Here is a 23,154-nt window from a genome sequence, read left to right as displayed (position 1 = left end):
AGGAGAAGGGCGAGAGAAGAGAGACGAAAAGGAAAAAAGAAAGCCACAGAAGTAAGCACTAGAAGCATGCAAGAAGCGGTTTAAGCACGCAAAAAAGAGGAGAAGAGGAGCGAGCAATAACTGAGCAAGCGAGCAAGTGGTGCGAGTGTGGGTGTCTGACCAGCGCCAACAATGAGATAATTCGTCCTTCCCAGTGCTTGAGCAAGCGAGCGTGTGGTGTGCGTGTGGGTGTGAGCAGCGTCGACGAGTGAGGCACGGTTCGGTCACCAACGGTTGAGGCGCGGATCAGTCACCGACGGACCGTGTGGGTCACTGGACATCACCAGTTTCGAGAAGTGTGAGGAACTGCCCTTGTCGCAGCACCAGGGTCTAAACCCATGACAGATGATCTCGGTACCCTCCAGATGTCTCGGTGCCCTCCAGAGAATGAGGAATGGGACAAAAGGCAAGGGAGGAAAAAGAGCAGGAGTGGGGAAGGAGGGGGACAGGGGAGTGGAGTTTGGGATGTGGGTCTCGTATGAGGGAGGAGTGAGTCAAGTATGGAGGAGAGAGAGCCCAGTGGGGGAGAGGAGTCACGTGGGGGTAGAGTAGAGTGTAGACGGAAAAAAAAATGTACCAAACCATTCGACAAACTCTCAACTTTATTGATTAATTATAAATGATGTTCGGATACCAGAAACACACGAGTATGCATGCCAGCATATTTTGATTATTAAAAATGATGGATGAATGGCAGTAACACTGCTAGTCATACCGATCTGTGAATGTCTTTGTAGAGGTAGCCGGTAAACACTTCTGGTCACACTGATAATGGAAAACTAAATGGAAACGGAGAGTAGGAAGTGTAGTGTCTACGCATAGTCAACATGTACACCTTAACACATGCACATGGTTGTAAAATGCTTACACGCTGTCAGCTTCCATCACCTGGGAGGGGGAGGGGGAAGGGAGTGAAGGATGAAGGAAGGAAGGAGGGAGTGAGGGAATGAGGGAATGAGGGAGGGAAAATGAGGGTATGATGAGTGATGGTAACTGTGGGGGACAAGCTTATCGGAGCTGTCAAACAAAGTTGCAAATCATTCACATACAGGCCATCCAATGTATTAACTAATATTTGATGTTTAACCCCAACTGTAATGGGGGGGCTGGGATGCCCTCCCACCCCACCTCAACATTCAACATTTTTCACAATTTTTTCCACAACCACTGGGGATTTCGAATTCACCTCTCATTACTTTTTCATTAGGGTCTTGCACACATTTTGATACCAGATACTGTATGTCCAAATCAGACTTACCGTTTCGGTGTCACATGACAATTGACATGTCCTAAAAAAACTGCAATTTTTTCATGTTTATGTACAACGAACACATGTCAATAAGGGTTGCATGCATTCGGACACTGATGGTGGAAATTAATTGGCATGTAATTTATTCTGTTTTAGCATGTTGTCAAAGACATACTGAATAATTTTAGAAAACAATAAAAAACCTGATATAAAATTAATATATAATGAAAAAACAATTTTACCATCGTATTCATTACGTGATCTATGTGTGTGCAAATTTTCTAGTTCATCGGACCATCGATTGTCTGACTCAGTCAGGGAAAGCTCAAAATCGCCCAGTTCAGTTTGGGTTAAAAGTAAATTGTTCACGAGCTAATTTGGCATTTCATTTCTTCTTTCTCTAGTGGAAGACAAAATCGCTATTGTATGGCATGCACGGGCACTATGCAGTTCTACCGCAATACACTTCTGGATGTAAAAGGGTCACATGATTCCCAGGATGATGTTAAAGGGTCACATGATGTTTACTGTCGTATCAGCACTGGATTTGGGGAGATAGGGAAATAAGGATACAAAACACATTTGCTATATGCTAGAATTTTCATTTCAATATTTTTAGTCAAGAAAAAAGTAATAAATAGAGGGGGAGCACTCGGTAGAGTGCAAAACCTCCACCGCCAATACTGCTGGGTCCTTAAGTGAACCTGATATCCTATTCATTGTAGGTCAAAATGGATCAGACTCTACTGAACCACGATTGAATAAACTAAACGAGATCTACGCGCATGTAGAAATGGCAAAAAAATAAAATCGAAATTTTTTTGAAAAAAAAGGTGCAACATTTCTGGGTTTTTTTTTCTCTAACAAATTTTTTTTGGGGGGTTGGAAATCACTTAAAACATGTAGAAATACAAAAACAAAAATTCAAATAATTTTTCAAAATGGCCGCCATGGCGGCCATATTGGACTTTGGACCAAGTCCAAAATCTAATGGCATGATCCTTGGACCATACCTAATCCCCCCACCAAGTTTCGTCAAAATCCGTCGAGGAGTTTTTTCGTAATACTGTTCACAAACAAACAGACAAACAAACAAACAGACAGGGGTGAAAACAGTAACCTCCATCCATCTTCGATGGCAGAGGTTAAATATGTGTTTAGAGAAACCAAATTTATTCATTAAACTAAGCATGAAACTCCATTGTACTGGACATTTAATGCATATGCTGAAAATCAAGATGGTGGCATGAAAGAAAACAAAAAGGGCAACAGTGAAGAATTATTCCTGTAAATATTGAAATAGAATTTTCTGATTAAAGAAAACATCAAGCCCAATGTAATCAACAGACGATTGGCTGCACAGTAGGGTGATCACATTACCCGCCAAAGGTTATATACACATTTAATAAAGCAAAGTCCAGATCAAATTTGTACATTGTATAAGCTTAGATGGGAAAAAAAAGACCAGGTAAACTTTGAACCACTCTCATATTCACATACCAGGTGTTCCCAATCATCATCAGCGGTTGCCCTTGCAGGAAATTCTCGAGATCTGATGAAATTCTCTTAGATTTCTATCACATCAGTATTATGGTGCAGGTAGTAGAAAAATATACTTGCCATTTTTACAGAAATGTGTAAATTATTCCACCTTAATGATATCCAAAATAATGTCTGCAATGTTGACCGTCTTCAGTCAGATTATTGAAATAAAAGCCATGGAAGATGAAGCATTATTCGCCCAGCTTTAATAAGGCCTTTCAGAACTGTGGTTTGTAAAATTTGTTCCATGATATGGAGATGGCTTTGGTAGCTGAAGGCCCACCAAAATTGTTTAAAATTATCTGAGGTGTAACTGAGGGCAGATTTAAATTCAAACCACTTTTCTGTTGCATTACAATCCCAGGTGGGACAGTGTGCTGGACATAATAACTTCATGTACAATTTACATTCAGTTTGCTTCCAAGCAGTTGTGCTTGATTTGGAAATTATTCTTTTGTACTTGTCCAGGAGGAATGATGATGCTCAACTCATTAATGGTAATTAGATATTCCGTGTAAAGCAATTCAGCCTTGTATCACACAAATGGGAAATATAATTCCAATAACAGCTCTTCATGCATTCTAGTTCTTGCACAAGCGTCGATTATGTATACAGAATTTTTTTTTTAGCAGATTAGATTTGATGAATATTACTCAAAGTGTGCTTTATGTAAGGTTGAATAAATAATAAGAATAATGTATTGTATTATTTATCAATTTGTGCCTCCTTGCTTTCGACTATATTAAAACAAATGCTGATTATAAAAATGCTCCCATCAGTATCAGCAAGATCATTTGGACCAAAAGCCAGTGGTACTAATCATCCAACAGTTTAATTTGCGTTAGTATACTTTCGTCTTCACCAAAGCACTCTAATGAAAAACGTTCCAGACGAGACAAAAGGAATAACACATCTGTGATCATGATAGTGTCATGTTATCAGTATTAAAAGCAACAGACTGGACGAAAAAAACCTCAAACAAACCCTCTTACTATAATTTTGAATTCCCTCATTCTCCCCAGGTGGTGTTATTTTAACAAACATATTGTGACGTCCACGGGACTTGAACAGTCCCGCCAACGTGGAATGAGCCGAAACGATGGAGGCGGTTTATTTTTTATAACCCAAAGATGGCGGTTTTAATCGCTCTACCGCAAACGGGACGAGGAAGGTGGCACGAGTCGCTTTTCACTGAGTTAATAGTGTTTATTTCTCTAACCAGAAATAATAAGACTCAGCAAGAGGAGGGATCCGGGGCGATTCGACGGGATGGTGGTGTGGGTTCGGGCGTGGGGAAAACACAGACAATTCCAATGGATATACAACTCTCAAACCCTCTAAGGCGCCAGATACACACACACACACACACACACACACACACACACACACACACACACACACACACACACACACACACACACACACACACACACACACACACACAACGTAGCTGGTCCTGGTGGTCAGGCTGGCCCGTGGTGTGGACGCAACAGCCCCTGGATTGGCGTCGGACGAGCTGGCGTTGCGCTCGTCTGGTGCAGGAGACACCGTGGTGCTGTCGACCTCCTGGTGTCGGCCCAAGTCCGCTCACAGCCGCCAGGGAGCCAGTTCTGGCGTCAAGTTGCGAGCAGGAGAGGGAGGCAGGTCCGCCCGCCGTTCGACCCCGTACTCCGAGCCAGCAGAACCCAGAGCCAATCGAGGTGAGGTACGAGGCACAGCAAGGCCACGAGACACGATTAATCCAGGAACGAACCAGCGCAACAACCGAGCACGCTCCGAGCACACCAGCCTCCACCAAAAACGGTCTTTCTTCATCGATCTTCTTCTTCCACCCCTTTTCCCCGAACAGACCCTTTTTATCCTCGAGTCCTCGTCACTTCCAATCGAGCCGTTTCATTGGCCCTCCGCCGTCGCCCTCCGCCAATCGTGATCACGGGGCGGAGCCATCCGCAGCACTGTCCTGTGACGTCACGGCAAGCCTCCAGGGAATACTAAAAGGGGTTTCCGCAGACACACTTACCCTAACCCGTCTCCCTGTCTAATTACGTGACAATTATCATTTCCCCCTTAAAGAAATGGACATTTACTAGACAACTTATCACCACTGAATTGCTACTTATTACATCGAGATCCTGGTACAACTCGAACAGCATGGCATACCTAATTAAACATCCTAATTACCCTTTGAATGCATACCCCCCCTCAGACGTAACAATATTAAAGGTGGAATTTCTTTTCAACTGCTGCCTTTTGTTCGGTGTGAAAAAGATAAATCGTTTGTGATGGAAAATCGTGCTGCTTTATTTATGTTGTGTGATTTCACGCTAGGATGATTTGATTGTCGAGGGATACATCTGGCAGATGTTCTTCTTGGTAGGAACAATAAAGTAACTAACTGGAGAGTTCATAGACCACAAAACCCCATGCAGTGTTCATGTGTATACTTCAATTTTAATAAAATAATGATATTAAAGATCGTAAAAAGAAAAATTCTGGAAGCTTAGTGCTAATGAATCAGTCTTATACATCACTGTGAAACACCACCCTATTTAACATGCCCAAATACTACTAAACAGAAGCATTTTGTAAGTGACAAGAAGGTGATTTGTGTTCTCCACTGTTCAAGGAGGAGATTGGGACCATACTCTGCGCAGAGCATTGGTGCTGCTTAAGCAGTCTCCTTGGCTATTGGGCACAATCCTGGACAGGTCGCCACTCCGACACAGTATACCAGCATGCTGGCACTCATTTTGCCGACCTCAGAAGGATGACAGGCCGAGTTAACCCCACCTGGTATTAATTCAACAGCTGAGCGGGATTCAAACTCAGGACCCTAGGATCCAAAGCCCACCACTCTAACCATTAAGCCAACACCAGGCATACTGTTCAAGTATATAATTAAATTTAAAGAAAATAAAGATTGCAAAAGTCGTATAAATAAATAAATTCCAGAATTTACCGCCATCTTACTGCCGTTGATGCAGTGTTGATTACACCACCTCATCTAACCCTTTACACAAGTTATCCGAGCCTGTTGTTTGTATCCTTTATGACATCCATAAAAACAGTAAGATTCCTGTTTTAAATGATTTTCAATTTGGTTTGAATGCCAGACAGGGAGACAGAGGAAAAAAGGTTTATCTTCCTCCTCTCTGCGCATGTGCGATCAGGACAAATTCAGAGCTAAAGTCCTGTTAAACTGCAGGTTTGTTTTTCAATTCATGTTCCGATTCATATTAAAAACATAACATTCAATTTAAATACAGGAATATCTCGATTTACGAACAACATGCATTCATGAAAAGTAGTTTTTAAATCGAAAGTTCGTAAACCGGGAGTGATTTTCCCATATGTATATTATGATATAGTAGGGGGATGTGTTTCCCCCCAAAAAAATTTCCACCCAAAATTCAATAATAATGGAACAAATATATTAAGAAATGTGCAGTAATAAGTCACACCAATGTCACTTTCAAACTATGCAAGCTATGGTGCCTCTTAAAATGTGAAAACCACCCGTCACTCGCACCAAAATTAACCATGGTGGAACTTTCACCATCACTGCACTTTAACTTTAAGTCTTCGAAAAAGTTATTGGCCTTTTCTTTAATGACCATCGTGTTAATTTGAACATTTTTTTGGAGTTTGGCTTTCAATCCAGATACTTAGCAAACACTCCATATTTTCCATTAAAGAGCTTTATGTTTTGGTAATTTTCATTGCACTGGAAGGTGTCACACATTGAGCACATTCCATGATATTTTGTTTGTTGTTACGTTTCGTAATCAACGTTGTACTCAAAAGGCAAAGTCATGTGCAATATCCGTAAGGTGGGAACAAGCATCAAACCTTCTTAGAATTTCTAATTTACTGTCTAACGATACCACTTTCCTCTCTCTCGTTCCACTCGCATCACTTCCTTGATGGATGGATACAGCACAGTACCATACTGTAATGTACAATAACGTTTGTGTAAATAAAATGCACTTACGTTGATTGGAGTTGAGCAAAAGTTCATAATGCCACGATATGAGGTCATGAATCAAATTTTTGGAATTAAAAAGTTTAGTTTCGTAAGATTGAAAGTTTGTAAATCTGGATATTACTGTAGGTTGTTTCCTCGATCATGAACTGATGTTTACAGACAGACTGATGGACGGACATGAACCGATTGCTAAACCCCACTTTTCGCTTCACACATGTGGGGTAATGAGTTAAACAGAAGACATTGCTTAAAATGATCAATAAAACCACAGCTCCATCGGAAATAAAAAGATGATGTGGGGGATTATGAGTTTACCAGCTCTCGGTCACACTCATTTCCTCAAAACAATTGTTTCTCCTTTGCAGCATGTCACAAAATCTTGATGAGGGACTTTGCTTCATATACATACTGTATGCTTATGATTCAATATGGGACAAAGTTTGTTATACATGACACTCAAAAGTTTGTTGTGGCGAGATGTTAATTGTAAAAGTTGAATTCAGTATCTTAATTGTAAAAGTTGATGTTAATTGTAAAAGTTGAATTCGGTGTCAGGTCAGGTTTGATCTGTGACCTGCTACAGGTACCATGTAAACCTGAACTAACCTGTTCCATGGTCGGGTTGTCGGCGACTAAACCGTCTCCTCCACCAGGTTTTCTGGTGAGGAGGGTGTTTGGATATGGACACCCAGCAGGATTAAAAACAAAACCTGTCAAAGGGCGGAGGAGCTCATTGTGAGCCAACCGCCATCCATATCTAGTGCCCAACTGTGTCTGCGGACTTCCTCCTGCAGTTGGGTTACTTTTTATGAGGAGGTTGGTGGAAGGATTTGCACTCCGGCCACCGTAAAACCCTTCATTCCGCAAAACGCAAAAACGCAAAAAAATCTGAAAACCCACTCCGTGGGAGTACCTCCTGTGCAGCTTCCCTTCGCAGGGCAGCTCACCGGATGACGGGATTGGGGCAAAGCCTTTGGGACCCCCAATCTTTGATGATAGGAGGGAAACCACGGGGTAACATCCCTGGGTCAGATTGCGGGAGAGTGTGTCGGAGTGGTGCTGAGGTGTCGTCCACCAGACGGCGGTCTCCTTGGGTTAACCTGAGGCGGTCCCTTCGGGTGGGTGCCTGGAATGTCCTATCCCTAAGAGAGGATGATCACCTGTCTCTGTTATCATCTGAGCTCAAGCGTTTGGACATCGGGATTGCAGCTCTCTCTGAGGTTCGGAGACCGGATTGCGGCGAGATAACGGTGGGTGGTTACACCTACTATTGGTCTGGTCGCTCTGATGGTTACCATACCCAAGGAGTTGCTGTTGCTGTGTCCAATAAGCTGACCCCAATGATAATTGAGGTAACACCGGTCAACGAGCGTATTATGAGATTAAGGATTCGTCACTCCTTCGGTGTCATTTCCCTGGTCTCTGTTTATGCTCCGACTGAGACGAGTGATCTCACCGTGAAGGATGCATTCTACGCCACGCTCGAGTCTGTGGTTGATCAGTGCCCCAGACGAGATACACTTCTTGTCTTGGAGGGATTTCAATGCATCGACTGGAACTGATAGGGATGGTTATCAGACATGTGTTGGTCCCCATGGGTCAGGAACTATGAACCAGAATAGCACTAAGTTCCTTGACTTTGCAAGAAGTCATGGACTTAGGGTGGCTGGTTCATGGTTTCAGCGCCCACAAGCTCATCGCTGGACTTGGTATTCCAACGCTGGCAGTGTGGCAAAGGAGATTGACCATGTCCTCATTGACGGTCGTTGGAGGATGATCCAGAACTGCAGGGTCTACCGGAGTGCTCAGTTCCTCAATACTGACCACAGGCTTGTTGTAGCAACTCTAAAGCTGCACCTTAAATCCTGGAGAATGGTACCATCCCAGCCTAGGCTGGATGTTAGCAAGCTCAGGGATGAGAGAGTAGCTGAGGAGTTTGCGAACAGGCTGAGTGGACACTTGGGGGGGTCTGGGTGCTTTGTGGGGTCCTAAAGAGTTGTGGAGTGCCTTCAAGACCACCGTCCTTGATGTTGCCGGTGGATGTCTTGGAGCTCACTGCAGGGCAAAGAAGAATTTTGTCTCTCAAGGGACACTGGATACCATTGACCAGAGTCGCAGGGCCAGGCTGAATGGCAGAGCTGAGCTGTTCAGGGAGCTGAGGCGTAAAACTGTACGTGCACTGAGGGTGGACAAGGAGGCCTATGTGCGAGGAATCTGTGAGGGGGTAGAGCATCACCTGTGGACAGGTGATTCTCGTCCCGCTTACAGGGGAAATCGCGCATTGCGTTCATCCAAGCCCATCCCTCAGAGCACTGCAGTTCGAGCAGAGAGTGGTAGGCTCTTGACAGAGGAGTCTGAAGTGAAGGCCCGCTGGGCCGGTTACTTTGAGCGGTTGTACCAGGCTGATCCCCCAGCTGTCGAGTTGGACGTCAAGGGTGTTACAATCCCTGTTGCTGACCCTCGAATCAACTGTGGTCCACCTTCGCTTGTGGAAACACGGGCTGCGGTGAACCAGTTGAAACGGGGCAAAGCTCCAGGGATCTGTGGCATCCATGCTGAACTTCTCAAGGCTGGTGGAAATGCTGCACACGTGTCGTTGCATGCAGTTTTGTGCTCTGCCTGGAACACAGGCATCATCCCAACTGACTGGAAGAGGGGCCTTGTTGTCCCTCTCTGGAAAGGGAAGGGTGATCGCCAAGACTGCAACAACTACCGAGGGGTGACGCTGCTCTCAGTGCCCGGCAAGGTCTTTGCTCGGATAATTCTTGATAGGGTTCGCAGCCATCTGCTTGAGCACCAGCGTCCAGAGCAGTCAGGCTTTACACCAAAGAGGTCAACGATTGACCGTATCCTTGCCCTTCGTGTTCTCACCGAACGCAGATGAGAGTTTCGGCATGGGCTGCTTGCAGCCTATGTTGATCTCTGTAAAGCATTCGATTCAGTTAATCGGGATGTCCTCTGGAGGATTCTTGGTCTTCGTGGGGTGCCACCAAAACTCATCGATCTGATGTCTGAACTCTACTCTGGTACTGAGAGTGCTGTGAAGTGTGGTGGTACAATCTCTGACTTATTTCCAGTTGTTACTGGAGTTCGTCAGGGGTGTGTACTGGCCCCCACACTTTTCAGCACTTGTATGGACTGGATTTTAGGGAGGATGTCAGAGAGATCAAGCTGCGGTGCATCGTTTGGGAATGTCAAGATCTCAGACCTTGATTTTGCAGATGATGTCATCTTTGCGGAGACTTTAGACATTCTTTTGGGGGCCCTCGAGGTGCTGAAAGAGCAGTCGGAGCCGCTGGGATTACGGGTTTCTTGGGTCAAAACTAAGATCCAGGCTTTCGGTGACATCTTGGATGCTGCTGTCCTGTCTGTGTCTGTTTGTGGTGAGGATGTTGAGGTCGTGGAGAGATTCACTTACCTTGGCAGTGATATTCATGTCTCTGCTGGCTGTGAGTCAGAGGTCAATCGACGTCTGGGTCGGGCCTGGGGAGTCATGGATTCACTGGATCATGGGGTGTGGCGCTGCCGGTACCTGTGCGGGAGGACGAAAGTCCGAGTCTTCAGGTCCTTGGTACTTCCAGTATTGCTCTATGGATGCGAGACTTGGACTCTGACCAAGGATCTGAGACAGACTTAATTCCTTTGGTACCAGGTCTCTTCAGAGAATCCTTGGCTATCGCTGGTCGGATTTTGTGTCCAACGAGCTGTTGCTGAGAGAGACTCGGATGAGATTTGTTACCTGCATAGTCCGTGAGCGTCAGTTGCGGCTGTATGGACATGTGGCTCGTTTTCCTGATGCTGATCCTGCTCACCAGATTCTCTCAGCAAGGGAGTCTCATGAGTGGAGGAGGCCAGTGGGCCGACCACATGCCTCGTGGTTGCAGCAGGTTGACCATCATCTCAAGGAGATGGGGATGGGCCTGGCATCTGCCTGGGGGATGGCCAGATGGAGGCCCCTGGAGTACCGGCGGAAAGTGGACGCAGTGACGCGCTGTTCTGGCACATGCTCCCATACCTGACCTGACCTGAATTCAGCAAACGTGTAACAAGTATTGATATTGTTGTGATATTTTCAGCTGAGTAAACAGATCATGGATGTCAAGATCATTTCTGACGACTTCTGGATGTTGAACTAGCTTGTGGAGGGATAAGTCTGGCGGAATTTCTCATGTTAATGAGTAAACTGGAGTGGCATCTGGATGTATAACCATCTAGTATTTCCGAGTAGATTCAAAAGAGAAGGGCATTCGGGAATGTTTGTGAGCTGACTATGTAAGTGGCAAAAAGGAGAGTGTCGAGGATGAAGAGATGAGGGGAGAGAATAACCCAGTTTGAAATACTGTATTTAAAAAATGTACCTCAATATCTTTATCCAATATTAAATGGAAGTTCACCACCATCTCAGATCGTTCCCAATCCAAAACCATTCTTTTCTACCCTCATTAACCCCACCACTTCACCCCACCCCAATCCCTTCTCCTTCCAAATTTTGGCTGCTCTTAGAGCACCCTTATTCTGGACATTTCCATCTGTCTGTCTGTCCGCGAAACTTTGGTCAAGCCTTGGGGCTAAACCACTCAACTGATTCCAATGAAATTTGGTATGTAGGACCAATATTTCTGGGAATCGTGTGCTTTCGAATATGGGACCCCGGGCCCTAGCAACGGCAGAGCAATGGCCCTTTCAAGTGGTCAAAAAATCGAAAAAAAAAAATCGAAGCTTTGAGTTCTGTGCGCAATCTATCTAGCTCCCTTCATGGCAATTTGTAGCCCAAACAAAAATATTTTTAGGAGGAGATAGGTTTTGGGCGAGTACATGTCGAACATTTCAGAAACGGTTAATTGCGAATAGCTCCAAGAGAAAGAGTCTGATTTTGATGAAACTTGGGTGAAATATGTACAATGTGGCTAGTATGTACACAAAAATGAATGGTTGCTATGCACACCTCCGTTGTTTAGCAACAGCTAAAATACTTTATCATACATCGTACACTTATTGTGGACTGTACAAAAAAACCAATACCTCCAAAACTGGACCTCCGAGGGACCTGTTTTTTGTGCCCAAGGAGAATGTCTTACAGCATCATATAAAAAAATAAAATCTTTAGCGAGTAGATAAATGGAATTACCAGGGCTGCCATTTGTTAGAGTCTCTTTGGAAACATGCCTGAACTTTCACAAGGCGGGTTTCTGGGCGCAAACTAAGAGGGCTGTGATAATCATATTTATTGTGCTAAATTGATTGATGTACATGAATATCGGCTAGTCGCGTCGGCCAGCTTTCCATCTCGAGCGAGCAGCCATGTCGCCTACCGGCTTGTCCATTTTTTTCTTCCTGAGAGGTTCCTTCTGTGTCCACCCCTTGCATCCTCTCATGCCACCTATTCCTCCCCACACCCATTGTTTGTCCAAGTCTGTCTCTATCTTGGCCTTCAAATCTGCTGTTAGTTCAACCCCCCACCCCCTCTTTCTACTGTTAATTTTTGGCCTGTTATGTCCTGATCAATTCAGTATTATAGCTCTTCCACAAGCCTCGACTACATATACAAAAAAAAAACGTCGCTCACTACATTTCATGAATATAACCAGAAGTGTGCTTTATTTAAGGTTAAATAAATAATAAAAACAATGTATTGCACATCGCTCCTTCCAAATTCCATATCCAGGCGATGCATGACTTCATCGCCGGGCGCAGAAAGAAGGGAGTACTCGGTTTTTACTCCGTTTTCTTCTTTGTTTGTCTGGGTGATATCTCAGCCATTCTTTGAGCTCGGAAGCTGAAATTTTGGGACAAAAATTAAGATGTGTTTTGGCAAAAATGGTGTTTTTCATTTTTTGATTAATTGATTAATCACTTAATCATTATCGATTTATTAATTACTTATTTATTTTATTTACCATCTGGGCAATATCTCAGGCACCTTTTGAGCAAAGAAGCTGATACTTGGACATGACAGTGACCAAGTGATTTGGCTATAAAGAGTATTTTTGTGCACCCATTGCCATATCCAGTTGTTGCATGATGTCATTGCTGGGTGCCAAAGGAAGGGAGTAAACAGTTTTCACCCCATTTGTTTTCTTGTTGTACACTGCTCCTTTCCAATTCCACATCCTGGCAATGCATGATGCTATCACCAGGTGCATAAGGAAGGGAGTACTCAGTTTTCACTCCGTTTGTTTGTTTTCTTGCTTGTTTGTTTGTCTGGGAGATATCTCAGCCATCCTTTGATCGAGGAAGCTGAAATTTGGGGGCAAAAGTGAAGATGTGATTTTGCAAAAACGCTATTTTTTTATTAATTGATTAATTACTCAATTATTATCGATTTATGAATTACTTATTAATTTTATTTCTCAGCCTGGCAATAACTCAGTTACCTTTTGAGCTAGGAAGCTGATATTTGGACATGACAGTGATAAAGTGATTTGGCTATAAAGAGTATTTTTGTGCACCCATTGCCATATCCAGTTGTTGCATGATGTCATTGCTGGGTGCCAAAGGAAGGGAGTACTCAGTTTTCACCCCATTTGTTTTCTTGTTGTACACTGCTCCTTCCCAATTCCACATCCTGGCAATGCATGATGCCATCACCAGGCGCAGAAGGAGGGCGTACTCAGTTTTCACTCCGTTTGTTTGTTTTCTTGCTTGTTTGTTTGTCTGGGAGATATCTCAGCCATCCTTTGATCGAGGAAGCTGAAATTTGGGGGCAAAAGTGAAGATGTGATTTTGCAAAAACGCTATTTTTATCTTGCCAAAACGAAGTTTTTGCAAGATATGTTAGTCAGCTTGTATGTTTATTTTTTTTCTTTTTTTGTTTGTCTGTAATCACGTATAAAAAATTCTGCAGAGCACAGTTATCATTGGAAATTTTTGTAACTTCGCATATCAGAGGCCTATAGAGGTCCCTTTCAGCGCACAAAATTTTGAAGGTCAAGGTCACTTTGTCGCAAATCAGGGGAGTCGATGAAACCCTTATTTTTTGAGTAATTTTGATCGGATCGTCTTCAAACTTCATGGGAATATAGTTCATGATTCGGCACTCAGCTGATTAATTTTTGGTGGCGATTGGCCTTGACCTTCATATGTTTTTTAATTTTTTTATTTTTTTTTGTCTAATCACGTATAAATCACTCTGCAGAGCACAGTTATCATTGGAAATTTTTGTAACTTCGCATATCAGAGGCCTATAGAGGTCCCTTTCAGCGCATAAAATTTTGAAGGTCAAGGTCAAAGGTCAAGGTCACTGTCGCAAATCAGGGAAGTCGACGAAACCCTTATTTTTTGAGTAATTTTGATCGAATCGTCTCCAAACTTTATGGGAATGTAGTATATAGTCTGGCGCTCAGCTGATTAGTTTTTGGTGGCGATTGGCCTTGACCTTCATGGTTAGCGCCTGAGGTCAAACATATTTGACCCCAAGGTCAAATTTTCAAGTTTTAGGAACCATATCGTGTAGTACCTCAAATTGAACACCTCGATGAGTGCTTTCTAGATATGTCAAGCTTGAGACATTCTGACGTCATTTGGTGACGTTATGAGGCAAACACATATTTTTCATGTTTACTCTGTTGAACGATTCTCATCGGAATCTCTAGTAGGCAGATATTCCTCAAGGAGTCGCTCCTGGTGTATAGCAGCTCTGTTCACCTCAGTGTGACCTTAAATAAGTCACACGTGGTCACCTTTTGGCAAGATACGGGTCACCCTGCGGGTGACATTGGTTTATTTTTTTTAATTAATCAATTAATTGATTAATTACTTAATTATTATCGATTTATGAATTACTTATTTATTTTATTTCTCATCCTGGAAATAACTCGGGCACCTTTTGAGCTAGGAAGCTGATATTTGAAAATGATAGTGACAAAGTGATTTGGCTTTATAGTATATTTTTGATTTACTGATTAATCAATTAATTGATTTTTTTTCATTTTATGATTAATTAATTTACTTTGGATGAAACAGTGTTGGTTTAGGTATGCGATTCAGCAATTGATTGAGAAATTAATTATTTTATGATTATTATTTATTTAAATTATGCAATTAATCAATCAATTATTGTACACCGCTCCCTCCCAATTCTGACTCCATGTGCTGCAAGGTGTCATCGCTGGGCACCAAAGGCACCCTGGCGATGTTGCACACTGGATGATTTGTTATTAATTTATTTGGCATGGGGGTGGTGTACTTTGAATGTACCGCTACTTGTTGTACTATTTATCAATTTGTGCCTCCTTGTTAAAGACTGTTTATTAAAAAAAACCAAAAATTCTGATTATAAAAATGCTCCGATCTGGATCAGCAAGATCATTTGGGCGATACACCAGTGCAACTAATAATCCAATTGCTTCTTCGCTCATAAATCGTAATATTTGTCTGCTGTGGCCTGAACCATGAAGCAGCAAATGCCTCTTTTGTATTTTTACCCTTTTGCATCAACAACTTCTCCCTTTACTGTACATCAATTGAGAAATAATTGGAATGGAAAGATTAGCAGGCAGATGGACATATTTTCCTTGACTTCCACCAAAACCCTGTTCCCTTGATCAGGTCAATTGCACGTGACTTGTGCCACTTTGGCTGCGACTCTGCTCCTGCCATTGAAGTTTTTTTTTAAGACACTGGAATGATCTGTTTACCTTGATTCTTGCATTTCATGGGAATTGGCTTGTTATTGCACGTCTGATGGGCTTGTAACTTTTAATACTTTAAGCAATATCTGGTCCACTTGGTTCCCTGAATTATGTTGATGGTTATGGTGCTGGAGGGTGATGTTAAAAAAAAAACGGACCACATGAACTCCAAACTCTTTGAGTTGTCTTTCCTGCCACTATCTCTTCAGTGATGCAGCTTCATTCAGCATTTTTCACGTTGATAGAATGAGCTTCAATTTCATGGAAAAGAAAAAGACCCACGTCTCCTTTTTCCCCATTTGTGGAACTGCTTTCCAATCCATCCAATCCATTGAGACAATACTCTGTGCAGAGCGTTATGTTTTCACCCCTCTCTGTCTGTCTGTTTGTCTGTGTGCATGATATCTCAAAAAGTTGTGGTTAATCTGGATAAAATTTGGTGGGCAGGTTGGGTGTGTGACAAGGTAGGATCGATTCAATGTTGGTGAAGATCCCAATCCAGATCCGATAATTTTTTAAGTGATTCTGCACCATTAAGAGATAGGGCTAAATGAATATATATAACACGATATCTCAAAAAGTTGCGGACGGATTCGGGTGAAACTTGGTGGACATGTTGGATGTGTGACTATAACAAATCGATTCGATTTTGGTGAAGATTCGGATCCGGATCTGGATAGGAGAATTATTTAATTTTTCAGTGATTCTTCACTTTTGAGATCGGACTAAACGAATAGAAACACGATATCTCAAGAACTTGTGGACGGATTCGGAGGAAACTTGGTGGACAGCTTGGGTGTCTGACCATGACGAATGATTCGATTTTGGTGAAGATCTCAATCCAGATCTGGATACAAGAATTCTTAATTTTTTTAAGTGATTCTTCACCATTGAGAGATAAAAGCAATATTTTGCATGATATTTCAAAAATTTATTGGGCCTGATATGTTCTTGTGGATAAGACATTATGTGGCAGAGGTATGCGCTCTACCGAGTCCCCTTCTTGTTTTGTCATGCATCATCATTATTTCCACATGCTGCTTTGGACGGACGGACGGCTCAACTCTAGATTTATGGACCATCGGCCTGAGGATGTTTATGAGTCATAAAGGAAATGTCACGTGAGTCTGCATTTTCCTGTTTGATTAAATGTTGGTCACATGGCCTAAAAACTTGCTCTGCTGCTCTTGCACATCCTCTGCTCTTTTCTCTGCTAATTTACAATTGCTAGTATAAGGGAGGTGGACATTTATCCAACCAAGATATTCTATTTTTGTATTTTTAATTAATTTTCTATAATATGTTTTTCATTTGGAAGTTGTGGGTTATGATGTAGAAATAAATGGTGGAAAAGTCTGGTTTAATATAATTTAATTCCAGGCTATAAGGCAACAAAAGGTGAACATTTTGAAAGGGAGTGCAGACTTTCTATGGGCACTGTATATTTGGTGTTGTCAGAGCACAAAATATATTTGGCTGACCTCCCCCACCGTGCCCCCTCCCCCATCACCATCCACCCTATCCCCCCCACAAACCCACACCCACCATTTAATTGTTCCCTTCCTTCGCTCCTGGAGAAAGCAGGCATGGTCAAAGATGCCTTTGCCTCTGCAGTGACGTGTGGTGAGCCGAGCAAAGCACACCCATCCTTGATAGTTGTCAATTGTGCACGCACCTTTGGGGTCTCCTTCCCTTTTGTGTACATCTGTTATTTGTGGTGCCGAACCCAGCACGTTCTCCAACGACTGCAATCCAAGGTTATGAATGAACATACAGGTAAGCTTCCAATCAAATGGAACTTTGTCAGTGGGCGTCTATGACTTCCGAGTGACATTATCGTGATCACATCAACAGCATAACGTTTTTGAAACTTGTATTTCAATTAAACAGATACAAAGTCAAATGAGGAAGTTCACTATTGCATACAATGTCCAACTTCCATTCATGCGTTGAGTTGTTTGCGCCACCAAGTGTTCCTGTCCTGCCGGATGAAGTCATGCGTGTTCACCTCTTCCACCAGGGCTGTTGGACCTTCGATTCCCATTGCGGTGTCCTCTCTTGTACGCTGGCCCGTTCAGGGTGATTGAAGAGCTCAAAGGAATCTTTCTCGATACACAATCTTAATGAGTTTTAATCAACCTGATTATAATCGACTCTACGTGTTAACAACAGCTCTGGACATAAACACCTCATTCATTCAACGGAGTTAAATTGAGCACGGGGATGGATACTCACGGCTCGTCACATGTCACCCGTCTCTCTACACCTCCCTCTTGTGGGTTTATATAGTATCACAGAACAATCCTGTGTGTTCCAGCAAATGTGATTCTCATCTATTCTGAAAGTTTTGTCTGAGAACATACCAGCATATTCACAAATCTTACCAGGCTATTTACAGTACAATACTGCCATCTACAATCAAAATTAGAATTATTACATCAAGCAGGTTATATTACAATTTACTGATCCGTGCTAAACAAAAGTTATAGCATGTCGCCATCAATTTTAATTGTTCATTTACAGGCATTTACTGATGCTTATTCAAAGACCAAAACGTATAGCTTTTAACTGACAAAAGTGCGTACAGAATTTGGTTAAAATTCGTCAAAGGTCAAGGTCAATGCCATCTAAAACATGTAAACACCTATTAGATGGCAATTAGAAAACGTTTCAACCAAATTTGTTATGCACAACATTCCATTGTGTAACACTCTTGATCGGTGAAACTTTTAAAACCACCAAGTTGCTTTTTTCATAGCAATGTTGTTTTTTGGGGATTTTGAAAGTATTGTGCTTTGCACATCTTGTCGGTGAGCAGGATATCTCAAAAAGTTATGGAAGGACTCGGCCAACACTTGGTAGACAGGTTGGGTGTGTGACAAGGACGAATCGATTCGATTTTGGTGAAGATCCGAATGCAGATCTGGATCTGAGAATTTTTAGCTTGCCTTTTCGAAGAACAGAGAGCTATAGCGATACCCCCTGCGTGAGCGTGAGCGTCAGCGTCAGCGTGAACGTCGGCGTGAAAATGTTAAAGTTTTTGGTGCAAGTTATTTAGAAGCTTGCCATTCATTTAATATGTGTACTAGGATGCTGATATTTGGCATGGAGGTTCCTTTGGGGTATATTATTGATGCATTGAAGTTGAAATTAAAAAAAATAATTTCAAATGTTTTAAATTTTTGACCTGTTTTGTAGCACATCAACGTTAAATTTTTTGGTGCAAGTTATTTAGAAGCTTGCTATTCATTTAATATGTGTACTAGGATGCTGATATTTGGCATGGAGGTTCCTTTGGGGGTATACTATTGGTGTGCTGAAGTTGAAATTAAAAAAAAATTTCAAATGTTTTAAATTTTTGACCTGTTTTGAACTTAACTTTTTTGTAGCACATCAACGTTAAAGTTTTGGTCGTTATTTTTTAGAAGCTTGCCATTAATTTAATATGTGCACTAGGATGCTGATATTTGGCATGGAGGTTCCTTTGGGGTATACTCTTGGTGAAGTGAAGTTGAAATGAACAAATGATTTAAATTTTTTTTTAATTTCAACCTGAGATGGTGTCAAAGCCACCCAATGCTCGCTTGTTTATACTAGACGCTTGCCATTCATTTAATATGTGTACTAGTTTACTGATTACAATATACAAATACATATACAGTCAAAGCTCGTTACTATGCCACCCGTCGGGACCGAGCAAAAGTGGCATAGTAGCGAGAGTGGCATAGTAACGAGATTTTGTAAAAACGGCCTTATTTTCTCAAGTTACCCATCTGTAGTTAATCTTTAGACAAAATTTATTCCAGCAAGTAAAAGGCACGACTGTTGTATAAGCTAAGCGAACGGAGAACATACACACACTAACAGAGTTCACACACTAACATATGGCATGGCGAGAAATTCACGACACACAAAGCTTTCAAGAATCGTCGGCTGGCGCATCTTCTTTCGGCGGATCTCGTGCATCTCGTCTAGCCGATCGCATGCTTGCATCACACCGGGCTTCCCACTTCTCTGCTGCATGAACTTCCGGACGGTGCTACAAGCGCGCTGGGCTTCCTCGAACGGAACGATTTCCTCCTCGACAGTTACCTCGTCATCTTCGCTTTCCACCGGCTCCTCACTGCACAGAATCTCCTCCGCAATCTCCTCCAGCGTGAAATACCCGCCAGTCGCGAGGCGCTCGTCGGCTTCGAGAAAGTCAGACAGCTCGATCTCCTCGTTCTCGTGCATCTTTTCCTCGGCAGGCAGAGCTTCCCAGATGTCGGGCAGCTCCGCATCCTGTGGCTCAGTTTGGATCTCCTCTTCGATGAACTTGGCCTTCGCGAAACAGTTCCTGATCGTCGACTTGCCGACCTGCTCCCAAGCACGCCGGGCGACGTGTAGAGCGTCGAGCAAAGTGAACTTGAACTCCTTTCTCTCGTCTATAGCCTCAAGCCGGCGGCATAGCAGGAGCTTCTTGTAGTGGCGCTTGAGGTTCTCTATGATTCCCTGATCCATTGGTTGCGAATTGGCTGTCGTGTTGGGTCAGTTGGATGTTGTTCAGCTCGAGCTCGGGAGGGTGGCCAGAGAAGTTATCGAGACAGACCAGCACTCTGCGTCCCTGCTGGCCGAGTCGTCCGTCCCACGCACGCATCATCTCCTCGAAAAGCTCCGCCGTCATCCACGCCTTCGAGTTCGCCTTGTACTTGACCGGGATCTCTTTGTTCTTGAAGGCACGGGGTTTCTTGGAATTGCCAATCACCAGAAGAGGAAACTTCTCGCTGCCGCTCATGTTTGCCCCAACCAGAAGAGTGATCCTTTGCTTGCTTTTCTTTCCTCCAGTACACCGCTCTCCCCTGAAAGCCATGGTCTTGTTCGGAAGCAGCTGCCAGAAGAGTCCAGTCTCGTCCAGGTTGAAGACGTCGTCTGCCGAGAACTGCCCGAGTAAGGGCCGGAGAACCTGTTGTTGCCATCAAGAAGGGATTGCGAATCCACCGCTCAAGCTTCGCCCTGCACTGTCTTGAACGTGATGCCGTGGCGCTTCTTGAAATTGCCCAACCAACCGTCGCTCGCCATGAAGTTTGGGATGTGCATCAGCTCGGCCAGTTTCATCGCCTTCTCCTTGATCAGATCGCCGCTGACAGGCACATTCTGTCCTCTTGATTGCTTCAGCCACATGAGCACTCCCTCATCAAGCTTCGGGTCGTGAGCCTGCGTCAACTTCATGCACTTCGATGGGAAATCCAGCTTTGATTGCAGCCTCGATTGCATCCTTCTTGCTGAGAATGCCCTTCACGGTGGTTCTCTTAACTTCGACGCCCCATTTCTTGCTAATCTCCCTGGCCAACTTGGACTGATTCGGCTCCTTCTTCGCGGCATCGATGATCTCCTTCTTCTCCTTCAGCGTAAAGTCGGTTCGCTTGCGTTTCTGAGCTGACATTATGGGCTGAATTTGAAAAAAAATGATGCCAATGTTGTACGTGTGCCTGCGTGTCTGTGTGTGTGCTCGCGCTTTTTTGTGTCTCGTTGTGCGTGTTGTGATTGGCTTGTTGTGGCTGGCATCGGGGAGAAGAATCGCGTGTTTTGACACAGTCTGACTATGCGCGTACGTAATGAGTTATGTTGTGCGCAGCTGGACTGTAGTTCGTCGCTTCGCCTTTGGACGTGAGTGTAATAATCGAGCACTGTGCAATACAGACTTTTTCACGACTTGTGCCTTTGAACAGTCACACAGTAGTGGCATGGTAGCGAGAGTAGGGGGTGGCATAGTAAATTTATTTTGTATTGAATTTTGTCGGGACCGAGCAAAAGTGGTATAATAGCGAGAGTGGCATAGAAGCGAGGTGGCATAGTAACGAGCTTTGACTGTATTGCTTTAAAATTATTTGGATCAGATTTCACTGCAATGCTTTATAAAAAATATTATTAGACTAGTCTTTTAAAAACTATAAATGTATAAACAGGTGAGCATTGGGTGGCTTTGACACCAATTCTCTGGTTATATTTGCAGTGATTCTTTATAATTGACAGATTGGGCCAAAAACGATATACAGTATAGCATGATATTTCAAAACGTTGTGGTTGGATTATGACAAAACTTGGTGGATGAGTTGGGTTGGTGACAAGAACAAGCCGATTCAATTTTGGTTAAGGTCCGGATTCAGATCCGACCTTTCAGTGGGATCCAAAATGTAAACTGTTCAGCCGAGTAGAGGTAAGCGCTCTTACAAGTGCCATTCCAGTTCGCGTAGTTGTTATTACACGGCAAGCTCTGTGCACCTTTTAAATTTACTTGTATGACACGGCAAGCTCTGTTCCATGTTGAGGCGAACTCAGCATTACACGGTAAGCTGTGTATGCGTTTAGGCTAACTCACTATTACACGGTAAGCTGTGTACACGCTTGGGCTAACTCACTATTACACGGTAAGCTATATACGTGCTTAGTCTAACTCAGTATTACACGGTAAGCTGTGTACGCGCTTAGGCTAACTCACTATTACACGGTAAGCTGTGTACGCGTTTATGCTAACTCAGTATTGTTACGGGGCTGGGACGTCGACCAGGAGCACGACTGCTAGATGGAGCCGCGAGCTGGCTCGACCGATCACGCGGAATGTTAAGGTCGTCGCCCCGGATACCTCCGGAACTGACGGGTCCTTTATCGGACCAAAGTTTGCCAGTGGATAGACCACGTGGGGTAGGGTCGATTGCCAATTTCAATTTACCTAAGTACCCACGTGGTCCGACTACTGGGGAAGTTCACCCTCGGCCGACTTTATCCAAATTGAGTAGCTATCGCAGACTCGGATCCGGCGTAACCGAGCGGAATTACCAAAGTTGGGCCGGACCAAATGAACAAGTTACCAACACTAATCCTCAAACATGCGTCATGTCGAGCCAATGGAAGAAACACAAAACGAGCTGATACGTTTCACAATCGGGGTTTATTTATAATAATAATAATAATAATAATAATAATGATAATAATGGGGAACTAGGGAACACAAAAGAGCAGATTTAAACTGACTATACGAAATGCAATGCAGTTATATACAGCACAAAAAGCACTTAACAGTTTTCTACTTGTTAGACGGGCCCACGGACACACAAACGCACACACACACACCCAAGAAATGGTGGCTGATACCTTTAATACGGACTTCAGCTCAGAGGGACAGATGAGCTGAAGCCCAGGACCTATCTGGGACCTTTCCACCTCGTGTGGTCTTCCAGCTGTTCGGACCGGGGCACCAGTGAGGGCGAGCTGGTTCCAACCACCGTGAGCCGCGATCCTTTCCGAGCTCCGGCGGATCCCCTCGCGCTCCGGACCACTTCCTGGTGAGACGAGGCACCAATCCTTTCTGAAGATGCGTCGCTTCCCCGAAGAACCACCGACCAAGATGAGGCCAAGAGATCGCACCAAACCGGAACCAAGCAGAACAACAGCCACCAGAAAAACCAACTACTCCAGCCGAGCTGAAACAGCACCAGAACAACAACCATGGAATCTCTTGAGCCGAGCAGAGGGTCCCCTCCTTATCCCTCTCAGCCCCACCTCACTTCCGGCTTGACTCATTTGGCCTCGTGCACCACCCCCCCACCCCCCCGCAATCGCCGGTGGGGGCTGTTTACCTCGCTTTCTGCCGGACCCACCCCAACCGTTATTCCCGTTTATGCCGTTGAATCACGGGATGGGAGTGTTCTTCTTCTTAGTTTTGGAGGAGG

The sequence above is a fragment of the Eptatretus burgeri genome, chromosome 2 (genome assembly GCF_056783735.1).
Source record: "Eptatretus burgeri isolate ZD-2024b chromosome 2, Ebu_testis_v1, whole genome shotgun sequence".
Classification (NCBI taxonomy): Eukaryota; Metazoa; Chordata; class Myxini; order Myxiniformes; family Myxinidae; genus Eptatretus; species Eptatretus burgeri.
The sequence above is the reverse complement of the archived record's forward strand: the minus strand, read 5'-3'. Positions refer to the sequence as shown.